This window comes from Triticum aestivum, chromosome 3B (assembly GCF_018294505.1).
Source record: "Triticum aestivum cultivar Chinese Spring chromosome 3B, IWGSC CS RefSeq v2.1, whole genome shotgun sequence".
NCBI classification, from domain to species: domain Eukaryota; kingdom Viridiplantae; phylum Streptophyta; class Magnoliopsida; order Poales; family Poaceae; genus Triticum; species Triticum aestivum.
This window is the reverse complement of record NC_057801.1, coordinates 529254476-529262826: the sequence shown is the minus strand read 5'-3', so window position 1 is coordinate 529262826 and position 8351 is coordinate 529254476.

The window sequence follows — 8351 nt, the reverse complement described above, 5'->3', positions numbered from 1 at the left end:
CAGAGGAATGGGTTCAACTACCGCAACACAAAGTAGCAGATGAATCGTTGTTGTCCTAATGCAATAACTGAGAGCAGGAGCGAGAGAGTAGGATTGTATCGGAATGAACAAGGGGGTTCGCTTGCCTGGTAGATCAATAAGGGAGGCACTGCTTCACAGACAGGTACTCTGGAGCGGTCTCCGGAGCAGGACCTATCGAGAAGGAACGGTGCCAACAATCAATACACAATCATATGCAACAATATGATGCATGAACATGGCATGAAGATGTGATGCTGATTGTGCTAATGCAGCTAGCATTATATTTGGATGAAGTCCATTTGAATCAAGGATTCAAATGCATCTCCAAAATAAGCTCTTTATATAAGCCATTTTAGTGTTTCACTTATACAGTAGGTATAAGTTGGTTTGTCATGCATGAAACTCGAACAAATGGAAAGATTGCATTTTTTTGATAATTTTTCATATATAAATTATCTCAATCTGAGCTACGGTTGAATTTCTATGATTTTTTGAAGTTTGAATCATTTTCTGGAATTACCTGATTTAATTTAAATCCAGAAAATGGATAACTGTGTCAGCATGACGTCATGCCTGCATCAGCAGGTCAACGGTGCTGACCAGGTCAAACCTGACGTGTGGGGTCCACACGTTAGTGACACAGTGTTAAACAAGGGGGTTTTACTAATCTAATTAAAAGATTAGGGTGCAGGGGCCCACTATCAGCGTCAGGGTTAGATAGATGGTGATTTGCCTTAAGCTAATCACCTAACCTACGGGGCCCACCTGACGGCCGGCGTGGTCAAAGGGTCAAACCTCACAGGCGTTAAGCCACCGGCAAGGCCCGAGATGGCGGGGCACCGCAGAAATCGCCCACAGGGCTCCGTTTAGCGTGCGAAGCACAGCTACGGGATGCGGACGCTCGTCAGCATCCAACCGTGGTGGTGGCTCTGCCGAGGAGTGGCCGGAGTGGCGCCGGCCACGAGCTCGGCGGCGGCCGAAGCTCGGTCGGGGTTGGCTTCGGCGCTACGGTGCACGAGAGGGCGAGTGGGTGTGTGCGTTAGGCTCTTGGGAGCTTCCTGAGCACGGTGAGGTGCTCCGTTGTGAGCGCGCGCGGCAGTGGCCACGACGGCGAGGAGCTGCAGCGGCGATGGCTTCCGCCACGGTGGAAACGACGGCTACGACGCGGGAACAAGGGGGAGAAGAGAGGGGAAATGGGAAGATGCTCACGGCGGACTCGACGGGCTTGTCGGCGAGCTCGAGGACGCGCTGAAGATGGCGGGGCGGCGAAGACGATCTCCGGCGACCGGATATGAAGACGGCGACGATGGTGACTCTCCAGGGCCTCCCGAGTTACGTGGCTTGACGAAGAGGTAGCCGGCGATGTGGCGGAGCTTCTGGGCGCAGCGGCAGGGCGAGGGGTCGCCGGTGGCCACGGCGGCGAGCAGCGGTGCTCTCCGGTGCGCTCGGTGAAGAGAGGGAGAGGGAGCCAGAGGAGGGGAGAGGCACGGGAGAAAGGGGGTGAGGCCAGGGGGATCGGGGCGGCACCGGGAAGAGGCATCGCAGCGTCGCGCTGGCAGGGGATGCAGGCAGGCGAGCTGGTGGCGTGGCGCTCTGCCCATGCGCGCGCGTCGGCCACACGCCTGGCCGACTGGCGCCAGGAGGACGACGGCGGTGGTGGGCTGGGCCGGCCTGCTGGACCAGGCCAGGCCGCACAGTGCCAGGCTGCACAGGGAGGTAAGCGCCAGGTAAGTTTTTCCCATTTTCTTTATTTTTCTATTTTCTGACATTTGTTTTGATTTAATAAAAATACAAAATCATTTTATTTTCTTATGCCAATTTTGTAGGAACTAGTGGTATTATTCCAGAGCTCCCCAACAAGTGGCACAATTTTTGGACATATATTATATATATAACAAATATATATCCAATGCAAATAATTATGCATTAATTCCAAATGCCCAAAATAAATACTTATGAGCTCCTAAAAATATTGGTTTGATTTTTATCTCTGTCCAATATTTTTAGAGAGCAACATGAACATTTTCTTGGAACTTTTTGGAGCAATTTTTATTTGGGTCATTTTCAGAGATGATTCTGAGGGTTTCACAAATCCCCATTTCAAATTTAAATGGAATTTAAACATGATGCACACATGACTAGCTAGTCTAGGTCATACCAGAACTAGGGATGTGACAACTCTCCCAACTAAAATTGAAAGAGCATCTTTAGGAGAAAGGCTTGAACAGAGTAGTTGGAAAATCAACAACAAAGACATGATTCCCGTGGGCTTATGTAACCATCTCAATACATTGAGGCTAATTCTGCCACCAATGAGAACAAAGATTGATTGAGATCAACGAAGAGATGAAAACTTCTTCACCGAGATGCGAAGGAGAAATTTGGATCATTGATGGGCACCAGAATAGCAACAATCTCAAACGAAGTCTTTAGGTGAAATATAACCCAAGATAACTCCAAAGAAGAGATTGATGGATTTAAAATACCTCATTCTTGACAGCAATATGAATCATGAAACATGAAGGAAATTGTCAAGAGTGACATAACACCACCTCAAAAGATAAGGTAGAAAGAATTGCACTTCGAAATGCAAGAAGAAGAATACTTGAACTCCTCAGAAAAAACATGTGTTGAGCACCATGTTTATCTTTGATTATAGCTTGGTGGATCATAACTTCGAGAGAAATGTTGAAGAACCATTGAAGAATGAAAAGAATCCTTGATGAACCACCATGTAGAGCCTCCATGAAGAACTCCAGTAATAAAAGGATGATGAAAAGAAAAAGAAGTTGGAAACACAAGGTGAAGCCTTGCAATGATTTAGATGGAGCTTTGCGACGAGACATCCAAGAAAACTTGGAACTCCGGAAAAGAAAGGTGAGCAACTTGAATCGAGAATATGATATCTTGAACAAACTCCGGAATAAGGTAATAAATCACCTTGAGGAAAACAAGAATAAGATTTATGTAATGCTTACCCTTCACCGTCTTAAATTGATTAGAAGCAATGGATTTTGCATATTACTTATTCTCGTAGAAAGGATTAAAAGAGATATAGCACGAACTTGAGAAGGTATCGATGGAACCACCGGTGGGATTTGGAAACAACGAATGAATTGATATGATAACAAAGGAAGTGAAACATGGAACGAACCACCATAAAAATTGGAAAAGAGAGTAGCAAGGGCACAATTCACCGGAAAGAGTTTGAAAACGAATGAAGATACTTAAAGGGATTTAGATACATGAGAATGAAGAGAACATGAACTGGTTAGAGGATATTTGAACGATTCACCGGTAAGATTTGGAGAACGATAGCTACACGCTGAGAATGAAGAATTATGACATGATGGCCTTCGGAGGAAAGAAATGGAAACAACTCATGAAATGCTTCGGATGGGTGAAAAGAATTCCCACAATCGAAAACAATTATGAGAGGATGGCATCGAACTTGAACTACGCATCTTTGGAAGAACTGGTAAGGATTTAAGAGGAACTCTTCTTCGATCTTCAAAATCCGAGAATGACGAGGAGAAACACCACCATGAATTGTTGAGACACTTCAGAAGGATTAAACGAAAAAGGTTGAGCCAAAGATGAAAAGAATTTGAAAGCGATCTTGGACAAGGCATATGACTGATGAAATTCATACTTACGTCAAACTTCGAAAAGGATTTGAGAATAACTCCGGAATAATTAGAAGAGTAAGGTAAGATCCTGGGAAAAGACATGTGGGTTAGGGCCCACTCAAGAGAAACACCGATGGAAATGATTTTAAAGAGAGGTTGCACCGGTTGAATTAAATGGCTTGAATGAGATAACAACCTCAAAATATCTTGAACGGATTGAGAATGGAAACACAAATCTTGTGAGATATCTTCAGCACACCAGAACAAATGGATAGGAAGAAGTGAATGATTAAGAGGTGCATCGGCATGGGAAATCATTAGAAACGAGGAAAGGAATATGACGAATATCGAAAGCTTGATTTGGATCCACCGGAGAAGAAAAATAACGAAGAATGATGAACTTGAAACTCCTGGCCAACTTAATGATAATCACCGGGTAAGAACATTGACGGAAAAGAATGGAGAGACTTCCCATCAATAAAAGGATACTTGATTAAGAAATCTGAGTCCTTGAAGAAAAAGGGTGGGAGGGCGGGAAAAAACAAAGGCAACTTGGGACGGAGGAAGAAACACCGTTGACAAAACTTAGAGATGATCTCACAAATGTTGAAATGATCGGATCCACTTGAAGAGAAGCACGCCGGTTGAAAAAGAGTTGACATGACAACCACAGTGATCAAGAAGGATTAGTACTCCCATAGAAATATGAGAACACCGTTTAGAAAAGGTATGGAATCAACACTTGACATTGAAGCAACTCTAATACCATAACTCAAATCAAAACAAAGGATTGGCTTGCAGAATAAGCCGGAACAAATACATATGATAGAGATTTACCAAATCCCATATCATGCATCTGTCGGAAAGATATTCTAGGAGCTACTTGAATTCCCACTTATAAAACTCCCGAAACTTTTTGGTTATGCAATCTGGTGTTGGGGATACAGGGGAAGCAAAATATCTCACCCAAACTAACAATCCCTACATCCAGCTGTATCCATCCGTCAACACATAACCAAGAAAACTCCGGAAATCGTGTACCTCAACCTTCGAAAAGCATCCGTTATACAAGCTATGGCAATACTCCCGAACTCCCCAGTACTGGGTGGCGTCGAGGTTATCTCACCAACAACTGCATAAAAGAGATTTTTGATGTCGGCAAAACTCAGGTATTCCAGAACTGCAACGATAAAATTGTGATGACAACACGTCGGAGCTCAACTCCCCGAGACACTGCCACAACCCCTAAATGTCAGGAGGCACCAAGAACAATGTTCTCGTCACAAGACTATCGGAACGATTCCAAGATACCCGCGTGATCCTAAATTTTTTTATTGAAATTTGAGGAGAGGAAAGACAAAACATCTACGTCAGGAGGCCTCACCAGAGCGACGAAGGGGCTGAGGAGTAAAAAGAATCCTACTCTCCGATATATATAATACTAAGACTCAAAATAGTTTTCTTCTAGACTCAACAACGGCCAACAATCAAGGGGGCTCCTATGGTCGGTCGAGGCTCTGATACCAACTTGTCACGCCCAATATGCGATACTATCCTAAAGAGACTCGAAGGTCCCACCAAGGATAGAACCGCATATTGAAACGCTTTTGCAAGGTGGATATCATTACATCAACATTACATAATAGATGGGGATACATACAAAAAGGCATACAATGCCACACGAATACAACATCACAATACATAAGAGCAACATCCGACTATGGATGAAACACAAACAGAAAATCAAACAACATCCACCCTGCTAGCCCAGGCTGCCAACCTGGAATCTATCCCCTGATCAAAGAAGAAGCAGAAGACAAACTCCAAAACAAGTAACATCGCTCTCGCGTCATGATCATCGCATAACCTGTACCTGCAACTGTTGTTGTAGTAATCTGTGAGCCACGAGGACTCAGCAATCCCATTACCATGGGTATCAAGACTAGCAAAGCTTAAAGGGAAAGGAAGGGGTAAAGTGATGAGGTTGCAGCAGCGACTAAGCATATATGGTGGCTAACATACGCAAATGAGAGCAAGAAGAGAAACAATCGAAACGGTCGTGAAGCTAGCAATGATCAAGAGGTGATCCTGAACTCCTACTTACGTCAAACATAACCCAAAACCGTGTTCACTTCCCGGACTCCGCCAAAAAGAGACCATCACGGCTACACACACGGTTGATGCGTTTAAATTCGGATCTGCTCTCAAGTTATCTACAACTGGACATTAGCAAATTCCCATCTGCCACATAACCGCGAGCACGGCTTTTGAAAGATAATACCCTGCAGGGGTGTCCCAACTTAGCCCATGATAAGCTCTTGCAATCAACGAAGGATATTCCTTCTCCCACGAAGACCCGATCAGTCTCGGAATCCTGGTTTACGAGACATTTCGACAATGGTAAAACAAGACCAGCAAAGCCGCCCGGATGTGCCGACAAATCCCGATAGGAGATGCACATATCTCGTTCTCAGGGCACACCGGATGAGCCAAACGTCGGGTTGGCATAGACCCTGGTTGCCCAGGGGGCGCCGGACATCGCTCGGTTTGGACCAACACTCGGAGGAGAACTGGCCCGGGTGGTAAATAAAGATGACCCTCGGGCTCCGGAAACCCAAGGGAAAGAAGTGCTAGGTGAGGCAAATGGTAAAACCAAGGTTGGGACTTGCTGGAGGAGTTTTATTCAAAGCAAACTGTCGAGGGGGTCCCATAAATCACCCAACCGCGTAAGGAACGCAAAATCCGGGAACATAACACCGGTATGACGGAAACTAGGGCGGCAAGAGTGGAACAAAACACCAGGCATAAGGCCGAGTCTTCCACCCTTTACCAAGTATATAGATGCATTAATTAAATAGGAGATATTGTGATATCCCAACATAATCCTGTCCATCATGGAGCAATCTTCAACTTCACCTGCAACTAACAACACTATAAGAGGGGCTGAGCAAAGTGGTAACATAGCCAAGCAATGGTTCGCTAGGAAGGGTGACAAGGTTAGAGGCTGACATGGCTATTTGGGAGGCTTGAAGAGCAAAAGATAGGTAGCGCGGCAAAGCGATAGAACGAAGCAACTAGCATAGCAATGATAGTAGTTAGATCCAGGGTAGCGGTCATCTTGCCTGATATCCTGCAAGGAAGAAGAACGAGTCCATGAAGAAGACGAACGGGAGTAGTCGAACGAATCCTCACAATCGCAACATTACCGGAACTAAGAAGCAACACCGGAAAGAAACAAACAACATGGTAAATGCACAAGCATAAACATGGCATGATGCACAAACAAGTATGATGCATGTCCGGTTTAATGAGGCATGGCATGGCAATGTGCAACAAACAATACTACAAGTTAAGTGGAGCTCAAGGAAGAGAGGAGCGGTCCCAAGGAAGAGAGGAGCAGCGGCGGGGAGGATTTGATGGATGGATGGGACAAGGCTAGGGACTAGGGCTTGATCCGTTTAAATAGCATGGATTTTGATTAAGGGCTAATCTGGTCCGTCCGATCGTAATCGGGCGGCCGAGAAATAAATAGGTAGGGGTCCAAATAAGAAAACGAAGATGTTTTATAGATGTTAGGGGATGATCCGGATCCATCGGTGATGACTGAGCAGGTTGGGTTCGGGGAGGTCTCGGACGCGCGCGAGGGGGTCAGTGCACTGTGCAGAAAGGGTCAAACGGTCGGACAACAAAAGAATGGTTGGTCTGAGAAACATCAACGGAGGCGAGGGAGAAGCGGCAACTAACAACGGATGCACGTTTTATGAAAACATGCGGATGCAATGCGCATGATGCTATGAGATGAAATGCATGACATGAACAAAATGCAAAACAAAAGACAAAAACCCAACCACGAAGGAAAATAATATATCACATAGCCAGAAATGGCAAGAGTTGGAGTTACGATTATGGAAAGTTGTATCCGGGGCGTTACACGAGACAAAGCATGTTGACTTTACCCCGGGTGACCCTTCTAAGCAGTTCAGCATCAGCAGCAATTTGGATCCCAAATAGGAAAGCGCGCTCATCGAGTTCATCCGTGAGAACCGGGACATCTTTGCATGGAAACCTTCTGACATGCCGGGTGTACCGAGGGAACTCGCTGAGCACACTCTCAATATTGATCCAAAGTATAAGCCGGTCGGGCAGTTTCTTCGGTGTTTTAACAAAGAGAGACGGAAAGCTATTAGAGAGGAAGTCGCCCGGCCCTTAGCGGCCGGGTTTATTATTGAAGTTTTTCACCCGAAGTGGTTGGCTAACCCGGTTCTTGTCCTCAAGAAGAACGGCACTTGGCGGATGTGTGTGGACTACACGGATTTAAACAAGGCTTGTTCGGCTGATCCCTTTGCTCTCCCCCGTATTGATCAAATCATTGATGTTACGGCGGGTTGTGAACGTTTGAGCTTTTTGGATGCTTACTCTGGTTATCATCAGATCAAAATGGCAGTTAAGGACCAGGAGAAGACGACTTTCATCACTCCGTTTGGGGCCTTCTGTTATGTATCTATGCCGTTTGGACTCAAGAGTGCTCAGGCGACTTATCGGAGATGTGTGCAGAACTGTCTACACAATCAAATCGGGCGTAATGTTCATGCTTATGTAGATGACATTGTGGTGAAGTCCAGAGAAAAGGAAACCTTAATATCCAATTTAAAAGAGACCTTTGATAATCTCCGGGTTTATAAAATGATGCTTAACCCGGCC